This window comes from Cervus canadensis, chromosome X, assembly GCF_019320065.1.
Source record: "Cervus canadensis isolate Bull #8, Minnesota chromosome X, ASM1932006v1, whole genome shotgun sequence".
Taxonomy (NCBI): Eukaryota; Metazoa; Chordata; class Mammalia; order Artiodactyla; family Cervidae; genus Cervus; species Cervus canadensis.
In genome coordinates, this window is record NC_057419.1 from 21,013,873 (window position 1) to 21,029,848 (window position 15,976).

The 15,976-nt window shown below is 50.3% G+C and overlaps 1 protein-coding gene and 2 non-coding genes across 4 annotated transcripts in view; 2 read left to right on the forward strand and 1 right to left on the reverse strand.

Annotated features, from left to right (window-relative positions):
* Positions 1–15,976, reverse strand: part of RAI2 (retinoic acid induced 2) — a 79,221-nt gene that overhangs the window by 8,654 nt on the left and 54,591 nt on the right. The gene's annotated exons all lie outside the window — the stretch shown is intronic.
* TRNAF-GAA lies at positions 1,147–1,219 on the forward strand. Its single transcript has one exon. It is a non-coding gene; the product is annotated as a tRNA-Phe (tRNA).
* Positions 11,307–11,379, forward strand: TRNAF-GAA. Its single transcript has one exon. It is a non-coding gene; the product is annotated as a tRNA-Phe (tRNA).

Consider the following 15,976-nt stretch of genomic DNA (forward strand, 5'->3'; position numbering starts at 1 on the left):
GCGGGTATACTTTTTACTACCTGAGCCACCAGGCATTGCAATTGTTCCCTTACCATGAAGAAGCAGCGACTCCTCTGAGAAACTCTTTAAGATACGTTGCAGGGGCGGGGGTGTGGGGGCAGCTCGCCAGGAGCCAGAATAATTGTTAGAAGAGTGTTAGACTGGAAATCTTAAAGGTCCCCGGTTCGATCCCACTTTCCAGCAAAGCAGGTGTTTTTGAGTTCATCCCAAGGAAAGGCACACTTCTTGCAACCTCGCGATATGAGCTCTCTCATAGAGCAAGTGTTTTCGCTGTCCGCGGAATTTTCCAGTCAAGAACACTGGAGTGGGTTGCCATTTCCCTCTCTCCTAGGATCTTCCTGACCCAGGAATCGAACCCAGGTCTCCTGCACTGCGGGCATATTCTTTACTATCTGAGCCACCAGGCATTGCAATCGTTGCCTTAAAATCAAGAAGCAAGGACGTCTCTGAGAAACTGTTTAAGATAAATCCAGGGTGGAGTTCTCTAGGCAGCCGGAATAGCTCAGTTGGGAGAGCGTTAGACTCTAGATCTAAAGGCCCTCGGTTCGACCCCGAGTTCCGGCAAAGCCACTCTTTTCGTCTACATCCCAAGGAAAGGCACACTTCTTGCAACCTCGGGATCTGAGCTTTCTCAAAGACCAAGTGTTTTAGCTTACACCCAGGAGGAGTCCTATATCCAGTGAAGGAAAATGTTAGTCGCACAGTCGTACGACTCAATACACATTGAGGGCGGGGCTTGCTAGGGGGCCGGAATAGCTCCGTTGGGAGAGCGTTAGCCTGAAAATCTAAAGGTCCTTGCTTCAATCCCGTGTTCCGACAGAATCAGTGTTTTCACCTACATCCAAGTGAAGCTGCTCAGTAGTGTCCGACTCTTTGTGACCCCGTGGACTGTAGCCCACCAGGCTCCTCCGTCCATGGGATTCTCCAGGCAAGAATACTGGAGTGGGTTGCCATGTTCCTTCTCCAGGGGATCTTCCGACCCAGGAGTCGAACCCAACTCTCCCACACTGCGGGCATATTCTTTACTATCTGAGCCACCAGGCATTGCAATTGTTCCCTTACAATGAAGCAGGGACGCCTCTGAGAAACTGTTTAAGATACATTGAGCTTGGGGCTCACTAGGCAGCCGGAATAGCTCAGTTGGGAGAGCGTTAGACTGAAGATCTAAAGGTCCCTGGTTCGATCCCGGGTTCTGGCAGATGTTGTTTTCATCTACATCCAAGGAAAGGTGCAATTCTTGCAACCTCGCGATCTGAGCTCTCTCATAGAGCAAGTGTTTTCCCTCTCTGTGGAATTCTCCAGGCAAGAATACTTGGGTGGGTTGCCATTCCCTTCGCCAGGGGATGTTCCCGACCCAGGAATCGAACCCATGTCTCCCGCATTGCAGACATATATTTTAGTATCTGAGCCACCAGGCATTGCAATTGTTCCCTTACCATGAAGAAGCAGCGACTCGTCTGAGAAACACTTTATGATACCTTGCGGGGGAGGTGGGGGGGGGCGTGGCTCGCCAAGAGCCAGAATAATTCAGTTAGTTAGAAGAGTGTTAGACTGGAAATCTTAAAGGTCCCTGGTTCGATCCCGCTTTCCAGAAAAGCAGGTGTTTTTGTGTTCATTCCAAGGAAAGGCACACTTCTTGCAACCTCGCGATATGAGCTCTCTCATAGAGCAAGTGTTTTCGCTGTCCGTGGAATTCTCCAGTCAAGAATACTGGAGTGGGTTGCCATTTCCCTCTCTCCTGAGGATCTTCCTGAACCCGGAATCGAACCCAGGTCTCCTGCACTGCGGGCATATTCTTTACAATCTGAGCCATCAGGCATTGCAAGTGTTCCCTTACAATGAAGAAGCAAGGAGGTCTCTGAGAAACTGTTTAATATTCATTGAGGGCGGGGCTTGCTAGGGAGCCGGAATAGCTCAGTTGGGAGAGTGCTAGACTCTAGATCTAAAGGCCCTTGGTTCGACCCCAGGTTCCGGCAAAGCCACTCTTTTCGTCTACATCCCAAGGAAAGGCACACTTCTTGCAACCTCGGGATCTGAGCTTTCTCAAAGACCAAGTGTTTTAGCTTACACCCAGGAGGAGTCCTATATCCAGTGAAGGAAAATGTTAGTCGCACAGTCGTACGACTCAATACACATTGAGGGCGGGGCTTGCTAGGGGGCCGGAATAGCTCCGTTGGGAGAGCGTTAGCCTGAAAATCTAAAGGTCCTTGCTTCAATCCCGTGTTCCGACAGAATCAGTGTTATCATCTACATCCAAGTGAAGCTGCTCAGTAGTGTCCGACTCTTTGTGACCCCGTGGACTGTAGCCCACCAGGCTCCTCCGTCCATGGGATTCTCAAGGCAAGAATACAGGAGTGGGTTGACATTTCCCTTTCTCCTGAGGATCTTCCCAACCCAGGAATCGAACCCAATTCTCCCACATTGTGGCCAAATTCTTTACTATCTGAGCCACCAGGCATTGCAATTGTTCCCTTACAATGAAGAAGCAGCGACTCCTCTGAGAAACTCCTTAAGATATGTTGCTCAGCGGGGTGGGGTGAGAGGGGCGGCTCGCCAGGAGTCAGAATAATTCAGTTAGTTAGAAGAGTGTTAGACTGGAAATCTTAAAGGTCTCCGGTTCGATCCCGGTTTCCGGCAAAGCAGGTGCTTTTGTGTCCATCCCAAGGAAAGGCACACTTCTTGCAACCTCACGATATGAGCTCTCTCATAGAGCAAGTGTTTTCACTGTCCGTGGAATTCTCCAGTCAAGCATACTGGAATGGGTTGCCATTTCCCTCTCTCCTAAGGATCTTCCTGACCCAGGAATCGAACCCAGGTCTCCTGCATTGCGGGCATATTCTTTACTATCTGAGCCACCAGGCATTGCAAGTGTTCCCTTACCATGAAGCAGGGACGCCTCTGAGAAACTGTTTAAGATACATCGAGGGCGGGGCTCTCTAGGCAGCCGGAATAGCTCATTTGGGAGAGCGTTAGATTGAAAATGTAAAGGTCCCTGGTTCTGTGAGGCGAGCAGAAGTAACGCCATGGTAGGCAGCTTAGATTAGGAGTAGGCCTTCCTACTTCTGGGTGGTAAGATTATCAGGCCACCTGGATACAACCAATCAGCTTTCGCTTAACACTGACTGCTGTTTGCCAATTAGGAAATTAGGAACGGGGCGGAAACCCCCGGTAAAGTCCTGCGCGTGCAAAAGTTTTGACCAATGAAATTGCTTTGCAAACTTGTAACCAATCCGCTTAAACCAACTACCAATGGCGTGTGCTCACCCTATAAATTTGTGTAACAGCTTGGGCTCGGGGCTCTCTGACTCCGCACCACTGCGTTGGATGCGGCAGGAGCCCTGACTCGAGTCAGCAATAAACTTCCCTTTTTGCGAGTTGCATTGTCTGGGAGCCTTCTCTCTTCCTGCTCAGGGATTCGGACATCGGGCATAACATTTGGGGGCTTGTCCGGGATCCCTTGACTGGGGAAAGAGAACACTTCCAGGACAGAGGGGAAGGATAGATAATAACACCAGTGCTCAGGCAGGACAGGAAATTCCAGTGTAAATCCAAGGCCCTGCTGTGAAGCAGGAAGGTATCTGGCACAGGAGAAAGCTTTCTATAGAGGGTTGGGAACGGACTGGACATTCCAGCCGGCGCAAGACTGAGGCCAGCGAGTGCACTGGAAGGCAGCTGGGTCTGCGGGAAGGAGAGTTTCTCTCCTGATCCCGTCTGGTGAGCAGTGGAGGAAAACTCAGGGGGCGCAAAAACCCAGCGCTGTGTTGTCAGCCGACGCTTGTCTGTCCGTGTGTTTCTCTTCCGCTCTCCGTGTTTGTGTGTGTGCCGGCATTGTCTCTGGTCTCGTTCTCTTCTGGTGCATCATTCTCTTCCTTCTCCCCTTCTTCTCTGATCTGCCTTCAACTCCTACTCTTTTCAGGAGTTTCAGTGAACAGGCGAATGGTTGTGGGGGCAATTGATGAGTCCCGGCCAGGGCTACACTCTGGCAGACTCTGAAGGCCCTACAATAAGTGAGCCTCAGTAACTAGAGCCCGACAGGGTGAAACTCTCCTTTAACATCCTTAACTGAGGACGTGGCCTAAATTCTTTGTGTGGGCGTGGGTCAGGCACTTAAAGGCCATTAGGGCGCCTGCCACTTGAAGACTCCCGTGAGAGGATAAGGGGGTCACGGAACGGGCTATAAACCCCTAGGGTGCCCGCCCCCAGCAAGAAAACTTCCGTGCAACGACACAGGCATATAAACAGTTCCAAAAGCATACCATAAGCCTAACCTCTTGGCCGCCACCACTCCTGGTAGGATTTTTGGTGGTCGTTCTCAGTGACTTCCTCTCTCCCTCTCTCTTCCCTACCATTTATTCTTTGACCATGGGTCAGGGGGAATCTACCCCACTTTCCCTCATGACTGACCATTTTTTGGCTGCAGAGTGGCCCTTTTCCACAAGTGACCTGTACAATTGGAAGACCTCAAACCCTCCTTTCTCAGAGAAACCCCAAGGCCTCATTGACCTCTTAGATTCCATTTTGTTCACTCACAACCCCACCTGGGACGACTGTCAGCAGCTGTTGCAGGTGCTCTTCACCACAGAAGAACGGGAGCGAGTTCTGGCAGAGGCGTGGAAACGGGTCCTGGGGGCCGACGGGAGGCCAACCGCCCAGCCTCATCTCGTGCATGAGGGGTTTCCTCTGTTGTGGCCTAACTGGGATTTTGAGCGAGCAGAAGGTAGGGAGCGTCTTTGAGTGTACCGCCAGACTCTGATGGCAGGCCTGAGGGCCACAGCAAGAAAGCTGACAAATTTGGCAAAGGTAAATTTAGTAAGGCAAGAGCCCACTGAGAGCCTGGCAGCCTTCCTAGAGAGGCTGATGGAAGCTTTCAGGCAATATACACCTGTGGACCCCCAGGCTGAGGAGTCATGCGCTGCAGTTTTGTTAGCATTTGTAAATCAGGCAGCCCCAGATATTAGGAAGAAATTACAAAAGATAGAGGGATTGGGAGAACAGATGATACAGGATTTACTGAAAGCAGCTGAAAAGGTATTTAATAATAGGGAGACCCCAGAAGAAAGGGAAGAATGAATTCGACGGGAGGAAAGGGAATTAGCTGAGAGGATCAGGAAGGAAGATAGAGAACATAGAGCGAGGGAAAACCGGAAGAACCAGAGGGAGATAGCCCAGATTCTTTTTGCAGGGATAAAGGCCGGAACAGAATTGAGGGAACCTCGAGACCCCCGGATGAGAGAAAAAGAGAAACCAAAAAGGCAGGCCCTAAAGAAAGATCAGTGCGCCTACTGCAAAGAACAGGGGCACTGGAAAAACGAGTGCCCTAAGAGGGACCCAAGGAGAGGAACGACCCAGAGAGAGAAAATCTCCCCTAGAACTCAAGTTCTACATGGGGGGGAAGACAGTGACTGGGGGAGTCAAGACTCGGCACCCCTCCCCGAGTCCTGGGTAACCATACATATGGAAGGGAAACTCGTTGGCTTCATGGTAGATACTGGTGCCCAACACTCTGTTTTAAATCAAAAACTGGGACCAATGTCTAAGAAAACCAGCTTGGTGCAAGGAGCCACGGGGACAAAAAGATATTATTGGATCACAGAACGAAAAGTAGATCTGGGGACCCACCAGGTGTCCCATTCGTTTTTGGTGATACCAGAATGCCCAGCCCCTCTACTTGGAAGAGACTTGTTGACTAAAGTTAATGCTCAGATTCATTTTGACCCTGGGAGAATGACAGTCACGGATGGACTTGGACAGCCGCCGATACGTGTCTTATCCCTAGCCTTAAGAGATGAATACAGACTTTTTGTGCCTAAGCCCTCAGAGACCATAGCACCAGATGTACAACCATGGGTCCATAAATACCCGTTGGCCTGGGCTGAAACAGCAGGGATGGGACTGGCCAAACAGAGACATCCAGTCGTCATCGAGCTAAAGACCGAGGCAACTCCTGTGAAGGTGAGACAGTACCCCATGAGCCAGGAAGCTCGGTGGAGGATCAATCACTCCCCACATTTGACGTCTCATGGATGCCGGAATTCTCAAGCAGTGCCAATCCCCTTGGAACACCCCCTTACTGCCGGTGAAGAAGCCAGGGGGGACAGATTACAGACCTGTCCAAGACCTGCGAGAAGTCAACAAACGGGTGAGTGATATACACCCCACTGTCCCTAACCCGTATACCCTCCTGAGCAGTTTGCTGCCTGAGTACACTTGGTACACTGTGTTGGACTTGAAAGATGCCTTTTTCAGCCTACCCCTGGCGGCCCAGAGCCAGGAGATATTTGCCTTTGAGTGGACCGAGGGGGAAGGCCAACTGGTAATACAATTAACTTGGACCCGCCTCCCACAGGGGTTCAAGAACTCCCCTACCTTGTTTAATGAGGCTCTGAGTGAGGACCTCTATGAATATCGGACTTGCCACCCAGAGGTCATTCTGCTACAATATGTAGACGACCTTATGTTGGCTGGAACCACCGAGGAGGCATGCAGCCGTGCCACCGGGGACGTCTTACAGACCCTAGGCACCTTGGGGTATCGCGCTAGCGCAAAGAAGGTGCAAATAGCCCGGCAAGAGGTCACCTATTTGGGGTATAAGATCAGGCAGGGGCAAAGGTGGCTAACCCAGGCCATGAAGGAAACAATATTGCAGATACCAGAGTCCAAGACCCCCCGCCAGGTGAGAGAGTTTCTGGGGACTGTTGGATATTGCAGACTGTGGATCATGGGGTTTGCTGAGAAGGCCCGGCCCTTGTATGAGGGAAGTAAAGAGAACCCAAACTGGACTTGGACTGAGCCAATGAAACAGGCTTTCCAGACACTCAGACGGGCCCTACTAGAAGCCCCAGCCCTTGCCCTGCCTAACCCAAATAAGCCATTCCAGCTGTTTGTAGATGAAAAGCAAGGAATAGGAAAGGGGGTCTTGACGCAACAATGGGGACCGTGGAAGCAGCTGGTGGCATACCTTTCGAAGCGATTAGACCCGGTGGCCGCTGGGTGGCCCCCTTGCCTTCGCATCATCGCAGCCACTGCCCTCCTTGTCTGCGACACTGACAAGTTGACGTATGGACAGCAACTCTTGGTTTACACCCCCCATGCCATTGAAGGGGTTTTGAAGCAGCCACTGGGTAAGTGGATCTCCAATGCCCGCTTGACACATTACCAGGCCTTGCTGCTTGATGCCCCATGGGTGCGTTTTCAGACCCCTTGCTTCCTGAATCTGGCCACGCTCCTACCCAGCCCAGAGAAAGACCGCCCTCTCCATGATTGCAGCGAGATACTGGCTGAGGCCCTGGCGGCACGAAAAGACTTAACTGATGTACCCCTAGACAACAGTGAGCTAGTATGGTTCACCGATGGGAGCAGCTGTGTAAAAGATGGGCAAAGGAAAGCGGGAGACAGACGATATGGGCTGAGACACTTCCCCCAAACACTTCTGTGCAAAAAGCAGAATTGATTGCCCTAATACAGGCTCTGGAGCTAGCCAAAGGGAAGAGAGTTACCATTTTTACTGACAGCCGATATGCTTTCAGCACTGCCCACATTCAAGGTCCAATATACCAAGAAAGGGGATTTCGGACAGCTGAGGGAAAGGAGGTTAAAAATTTGCCCGAGATTTGCAGGCTCCTGGAAGCTGTCCAGCTGCCCTGGGCAGTAGAAATAGTACATGTCCCTGGTCACCAGAAAGGAGAAGACCCTAAGGCATGGGGCAATCGTGCCGCTGATGCAGCCGCTCGAGAAGCGGCTAGCCGGGACTACGCTGCCCCGTATTAGCCGTGGGACTTCCACCTCCTGGTATGGGGACCTTGCCACCAGTTCCCGAATATTCCCTCCCTGATCTCGCATGGATCAACGAGGATACCACCCTCCAGAAGGATGACAAAGATGGATGGTACAGAGATCAAAACAACAACCTGATATTGCCTGCCATCCTGGGTCGTCACCTGTGTGAACACCTGCATACAACTACACACTTGGGAGAAAAAAAGACCCTAACACTTCTCCAGACGGCCTGCCTGAGGTTCCCTCGACAAAATGCAACTGTACGAGAGATAATTCAGGCCTGCAAAGTGTGCCAGCTAATGAGGGGAGGGAAGAAGCAGCACACGGGAACGAGGCACCGAGGGGAAAAGCCAGGGCAATACTGGGAGATAGATTTCACTGAGCTAAGGCCAGGCAAGTACAGGTATCGCTATCTGTTGGTTCTGGTAGATACCTTCTCGGGGTGGGTGGAAGCCTTCCCCGCTAAGGGAGAGACAGCAATAGTGGTTGCTAAAAAGATCTTAGAGGAGATAGTGCCTAGGTATGGGCTGCCAGTGACTATGGGCTCTGATAACGGACCTGCCTTTGTGAGCCAGATTGTACAAGGGCTGGCCCAAGCTCTGGGGATGAAAAGGAAGTTACATTGTGAATATAATCCCCAGAGCTCAGGACAGGTTGACAGAATGAATCGGACCCTAAAAGAAACTTTGACAAAGTTGGCAATAGAGACTGGCAGGGACTGGGTGACCCACCTTCCCTTCACGCTCTTTTGGGTGCGTAACACCCCTTATAAGCTGAATCTTACCCCTTTTGAGATTCTGTATGGAAGACCCCCTCCTGTGTGTCCTATTTTCAAAGGAAAATGCCTGCCACCCCCTACTTTGGGACAATTCCAGCAAACTCTGATGGCATTAAGTAAGGTGCATAACCATGTTTGGAAATTGATTCGAGAGATACACGAGGGTCAAAATAAGGGGGCCATCCCCTCACATAATATTGGCCCAGGTGATTGGGTTTGGGTAAAACGGCACCAATCTAAAGTATTAGAACCTAGATGGAAAGGCCCTTATGTTGTTCTCCTTACCACTCCTACCGCTGTCAAGGTCGACGGGATTGGACCCTGGGTTCACTGCAATCATGTGCGGCAAGCCACACCGGAAGAACAGGAAAAAGCGCGAGCAGAATGGAAGGCGAGTCCTCACCCGTCAAATCCTTTGAAACTGAAACTCGTCCGCCAGGAGGTCTCCTAATTCTCCTGCTGATCAGCGACGGGCAGACTCATGAGCTGCTCAATGAGACCTCAGGAATCCACCCTCCGAACACCTGGTGGCCAGACCTTTACTTTGACCTAAGGGGAATCTTCCCCGGGGAAGGACCCCGGGGGAAATACCCACAATTCGGGACATGGGGAGCCGTGGGGACCGGGAGAAAACTCGGCCAAGAGGGGTTCTTCGCGTGCCCAGGAAAACCTGTGGTGGCATGGAAAGCTATTATTGCAGGAGCTGGAGCTGTGCAACCTCTTGTGATGGGCCCCGGGAATGGGACGTAGGAAACAGAGATTTGGTAGCCCCGAGTGTGGCGCAATCCCCAGGGCCAAGTACCTCAATTTAACCAAGCTTCACTATCTCTGCAAGGCCAAGGGCTTTCCTCCCTACGAGCCACTGTAGATGCAATCAGTCACTTAGAGAAGTCTTTGACTTCCTTGTCTGAGGTGGTCTTGCAGAATAAGAGAGGATTAGACTTGATTTTTCTCCAACAGGGTAGGGTCTGCGAGGTTCTGGGAAAAGAATGTTGTTTCTATGCAGACCATACAAGAGTGGTAAGAGAATCTATGGCAAAAGTGAGAGAGGGACTGGTGCAACGAAAGAGAGAACGGGAAGCCCAGCAGATATGGCTTGAGTCTTGGTTTCAACACTCCCCCTGGCTGACTACCTTAATTTCCACCCTCCTGGGCTCCTGGGTCCACTTATAGTGCTATTATTGACACTCACATTTGGCCCATGTATTTTAAACCGACTAGTGAAAAAACGCCTCAACACCATTCAGATTATGGTGTTGAAACAATATCAGCTAGTGGCCCAAGATGGAAAAGAGGAAGATTCCTCTACTTGAACAACAGACAGGGGGGAATGTGAGGCGAGAAGAAGTAACGCCATGGCAGGCAGCTTAGATTAGGAGTAGGCCTTTCTACTTCTGGGTGGTAAGATTATCAGGCCACCTGGATACAACCAATCAGCTTTCGCTTAACACTGACTGCTGTTTGCCAATTAGGAAATTAGGAACGGGGCGGAAACCCCCGGTAAAGTCCTGCGCGTGCAAAAGTTTTGACCAATGAAATTGCTTTGCAAACTTGTAACCAATCCGCTTAAACCAACTACCAGTGGCGTGTGCTCACCCTATAAATTTGTGTAACAGCTTGGGCTCGGGGCTCTCTGACTCCGCACCACTGCGTTGGATGCGGCAGGAGCCCTGACTCGAGTCAGCAATAAACTTCCCTTTTTGTGAGTTTCATTGTCTGGGAGCCTTCTCTCTTCCTGCTCGGGGATTCGGACATCGGGCATAACAGTTCGATCCCGGGTTCTGGCAGAGCCGTTGTTTTCATCTGCATCCAAGGAAAGTGCAATTCCTACAACCTCGCAATCTGAGCTCTCTCATAGAGCAAGTGTTTTTGCTGTCCGTGGAATTCTCCAGGCAAGAATACTGGAATGGGTTGCCATTTCCCTCTCTTCTGAGGATCTTCCCGACCCAGGAATCGAACCCAGGTCTCCCGCATTGCGGGCATATTTTTTTTTACTATCTGAGCCACTAGGCATTGTAATTGTTCCCTTACAATGAAGAAGCAAGGACTTCCCTGAGAAACTGTTTAATATTCATTGAGGGCGGGGCTTGCTAGGGAGCCGGAATAGCTCAGTTGGGAGAGCGTTAGACTCTAGATCTAAAGGCCCTTGGTTCAACCCCGGGTTCCGGCAAAGCCACTCTTTTCGTCTACATCCCAAGGAAAGGCACACTTCTTGCAACCTCGGGATCTGAGCTTTCTCAAAGACCAAGTGTTTTAGCTTACACCCAGGAGGAGTCCTATATCCAGTGAAGGAAAATGTTAGTCGCACAGTCGTACGACTCAATACACATTGAGGGCGGGGCTTGCTAGGGGGCCGGAATAGCTCCGTTGGGAGAGCGTTAGCCTGAAAATCTAAAGGTCCTTGCTTCAATCCCGTGTTCCGACAGAATCAGTGTTTTCACCTACATCCAAGTGAAGCTGCTCAGTAGTGTCCAACTCTTTGTGACCCCGTGGACTGTAGCCCACCAGGCTCCTCCGTCCATGGGATTCTCCAGGCAAGAATACTGGAGTGGGTTGCCATGTTCCTTCTCCAGGGGATCTTCCGACCCAGGAGTCGAACCCAACTCTCCCACACTGCGGGCATATTCTTTACCATCTGAGCCACCAGGCATTGCAATTGTTCCCTTACAATGAAGCAGGGACGCCTCTGAGAAACTGTTTAAGATACATTGAGCTTGGGGCTCACTAGGCAGCCGGAATAGCTCAGTTGGGAGAGCGTTAGACTGAAGATCTAAAGGTCTCTGGTTCGATCCCGGGTTCTGGCAGATGTTGTTTTCATCTACATCCAAGGAAAGGTGCAATTCTTGCAACCTCGCGACCTGAGCTCTCTCATAGAGCAAGTGTTTTCCCTCTCTGTGGAATTCTCCAGGCAAGAATACTTGGGTGGGTTGCCATTCCCTTCGCCAGGGGATGTTCCCGACCCAGGAATTGAACCCATGTCCCGCATTGCAGACATATATTTTAGTATCTGAGCCACCAGGCATTGCAATTGTTCCCTTACAATGAAGAAGCAGCGACTCCTCTGAGAAACTCTTTAAGATACGTTGCCGGGGCGGGGAAGCGGGGTGGGGGAGGGGGGGCGGCTCGCCAAGAGCCAGAATAATTCAGTTAGTTAGAAGAGTGTTAGACTGGAAATCTTAAAGGTCCCCGGTTCGATCCTGGTTTCCGGCAATGCAGGTGTTTTTGTGTCTATCCCAAGGAAAGACACACTTCTTGCAACCTCGCGATATGAGCTCTCTCATAGAGCAAGTGTTTTTGCTGTCCGTGGAATTCTCCAGGCAAGAATACTGGAGTGGGTTGCCATTTCCCTCTCTCCTAAGGATCTTCCTGACTCAGGAATCGAACCCAGGTCTCCTGCATTGCAGGCATATTCTTTACTATCTGAGCCACCAGGCATTGCAAGTGTTCCCTTACAATGAAGAAGCAAGGAGGTCTCTGAGAAACTGTTTAATATTCATTGAGGGCGGGGCTTGCTAGGGAGCCGGAATAGCTCAGTTGGGAGAGTGTTAGACTCTAGATCTAAAGGCCCTCGGTTCAACCCCGGGTTCCGGCAAAGCCATTCTTTTCATCTACATCCCAAGGAAAGGCACACTTCTTGCAACCTCGGGATCTGAGCTTTCTCAAAGACCAAGTGTTTTAGCTTACACCCAGGAGGAGTCCTATATCCAGTGAAGGAAAATGTTAGTCGCACAGTCGTACGACTCAATACACATTGAGGGCGGGGCTTGCTAGGGGGCCGGAATAGCTCCGTTGGGAGAGCGTTAGCCTGAAAATCTAAAGGTCCTTGCTTCAATCCCGTGTTCCGACAGAATCAGTGTTTTCACCTACATCCAAGTGAAGCTGCTCAGTAGTGTCCGACTCTTTGTGACTCCGTGGACTGTAGCCCACCAGGCTCCTCCGTCCATGGGATTCTCCAGGCAAGAATACTGGAGTGGGTTGCCATGTTCCTTCTCCAGGGGATCTTCCGACCCAGGAATCGAAGCCAGGTCTCCCGTGTTGCAGGCATATTCTTTACTATCTAGCCTCAGGAGAGGCAGTCTCAATGAGCCAGATGCTCTGGGGCCGGCAGTTCTGGAGTCCCCTGGTCCCCACCTTGAAGTGGTGACCTGCCCTCCTCTGCTGCTGAAATCAGCATCACCTAGATTTTTTTATCCGGATAAATCTATTCCTCTGAGACATTCATTTTCTAAAAATACATCCTGATATGTTTTCCAGCTATAAAATATCGACAGCTTTGGTTTTTATGATGACTGTAGGCAGCCATCCATTTTTCAGGTCAGAATGGGGTCGTTCTTGTCCTTGTTGCTCATGAATCCTGGGAGTGGCATTTCCACAAGTTCCCGGGATGACCCCTATGCATGTTCCTGTCTGACAAGTGCTGGCTCAGCCCTCTTCTCCGAGTTGGCTACACATTAGAGTCACTTGGGAGCTTTAAAAAAACCGATGCCTGGGTTCCACCACCAAGACTCTGACTTAACTAGTCTCAGATACAGCCGGGGCATTGGGATTTTTAAAAAATTCCCTAGGTGACTCCACTGTGCAGAAAAGCCTTAATCCAAAGGCCAGAGAATAAAGCACCTGGTCAGCCCAACGTGTTCTGAGTGAATGCTCTTGCTTCTCAGTGGCTGCTTTGGGCTTCTCTGGTGGCTCACATGGTAAAGAATCTGCCTGCAATGAGGGAGACCTGGGTTCGATCCCTGGGTCAGGAAGATCCTCTGGCGAAGGGAATGGCAACCCACTCCAGTATTCTTGCCTGGAGAATTCCATGGACCGAGGAGCCTGGCGGGTTACAGTCCCTGGTGTTGCAAAGAGTTGGACAGGACTGAGCGAGATTTGGACAGGACTGAGTGACTAACACTTTCACTTTTCACTTGGTTCTTACTTCACAGAGAAGCCTAAAGCCATCTAGCCTCAAATTCCCTCAACTTCCACCCTGGCTCTCAAAGTGTCTTTCTGTGTTCCCCTGCCCACCAGAAAACACTGAGGCATCACTCCCTCTTGCAAGACTGACTTCCCAGAGATCTGTGTAAATATCCCGCTCCTCCCAACTGCACCCTGTATTCTGTGTCTATTTCCTGCTTTCAATCCAGAATTTAAACTACACTGTCAGTGATCGACTTAATTCTGTGTAAAAACCACCAACCACTTACTATGAGTGAAATGAGCAAAGCCTAATTTTCATTCTTTATTACAACATGGATATGGTTTTACCATTTAGGACCTGATATGCACTAAATATCTAAGAAGTAATTCCAACTGGTTAAAAAATGGTTTTGCTCTCCCCACAGGGTGTAATAATTGTCAATTACTTGCCCCGGTGATTAAATTTTCTGAGCTTTAAACATCAGCACAGGGCCTTTCTACTGAAGCTGTGAACATAATTACCACATGAATGTATTCCCAAATTGGCTAAAATACAGAGAAAATGCAAAATAGTCACCCTGGCTTACAGCTGATTGCCTTTTACATGCAAAGATCTACACAGCCCTCTGAAAGGACTATGAGCACCTAGGTTACCTTTGGGAACACGTTCCCCAACGTGTTACTTAATGAAAACAGTGGTGGTTAGGCAGTTCATGACAGAGTCTCACCTTTGTGAAGGTGGGTAGCAGTTGTGGGGAGTTCTGCCAGAGAGGAGAGAGTGCAAATCTTAGCTCTGTTGTGATATTGGTAAAAAAAAAAAAAAAAAAGGAGGGGGGCGGAGATGATGGCCAGTCAGGCAGAGGAAGCAGTGAGCCTGAGCATCAAAAACTGGCCACTGACACCAGGGAGCTCCCAGGTCTTCCCGGGAAGCAGGGCTCAGTTGTAATAAAACTTACTTATGGTCATTTTGCCATCTCATCCTTTTTATTCCCATTTTTCTATTTTATGGCATATATAATAAATAAATACAGGAAGACATATATAATTTAACAATGCATTATGTGTTGAGGGGGTGTCCAAGTTTTTTTCTTTTTCTGACAGGAGTGCAAGCATGAAGAAGTTGCAACTCAGCAGGAGAGACAGAGCTTCCAAGGCCTAGTGAGACTTCCAAGCGTCCCTCCTGCTTGAACATGTCTTAGGGTCTTAGGGTTACTGGCCCAGGCCACACCTCCCATTTTGTACAGCAGGAAGTTGAGGTTCAGAGGTTCAGTGAGGCTTAGAGGCTGGGGTACTCAAGACTCCCAGACCCCTGCTCCTTCAGAAGCACAGTCCCTCAGCCACTGCTTTGGGTTCACATTTGATGTGAGTCAAAGGGATCCCTTGCTATGTCTGTGTCCCTGACCCAGCATCAAACACTAAAGTATGTGAGATGGTCTGATTCAATCACCAAATGTCAAATAATCTGATGGGTGAGGAATTTGACTGAAAAAAAAAGAGATGAAATACATCCTTGAGTCCGCGACACCTAATAGAGAAGTAATTGAAATAGAAAATGAGATTCAGGACACGCACACACACACACAAGCTCTTTGTGACTGTGGTAAAGCCTTTTTAAGTCCCTGGGACTCAGATTCCTCCTCTGTAACACAGGGTACTGCCCACTCTCATGGGGGAGTGGAATGTTAACTCAGGCCTCCCACGAGTGCTGCCTGCTGGGAAGGAATTGCAGCGGGCCCTGAAAGAAGGGGAGGTGTGGGCATTCAAGAGAATTGGGCCCAGGAAGGAAAGTGCACAAGGGGGTGAGGGAAGGGCAGAATGGAAGGGTCTCTTGGGGCCACCCCCATGACCACTGAGAAGACTCCATCCCCTATCCTCCCAACTCCAAAGCCCCCAGGACCAGGAATGGTTACAAAAAGGAGGCAAGCTCTGCTGGCCAGCGGAGAACAGAAGGCTGAAAGGGAAGGCCAAAAGGAGGGGAAAAGGTAAGTAGACCCCTTCAGCGTCAGTCAGAGCATGGTTTGTGTCTCTTGGGCCTCAGCATCCCAGAGTGGGGCAGTGTCTGTGGGTGAAGACATCACAGCACTGGCAGGGAACCCATGATGCGCCAAATGGGCCTACAATGAGGTCTGTGTAGGGTCTCAGCTTAGGGCTGGGCATCACGAAATAAACTATGGTTGAAATACTAAAGCAGGATAAATCTGAAGAGTGCAGAGACCACTTCATGACCAGAGCCAGCAGCTGCCAGGCCTGATCTTCTATCAGTGGGCCTGGGAGGGTTCTGCCAGAGCACAGGTGGGATCTGGGGGTCTGGCTGTGGAGGGTGCCATGGGGTTGCCCTGGCTCCTTTCTGCTCCAGGAGAGTTTCAGGTGTCTTGGCATTTCTGATCTCATTTTAGACCCCCCAACTACCTCCAGCCTGCCCACCAAGGACCTATGGCGGTCCTTGGGCTGCAGGTCTGGCAGCAGGGCTGGAACAGGGAACTAGGTTTCTGTCCATTC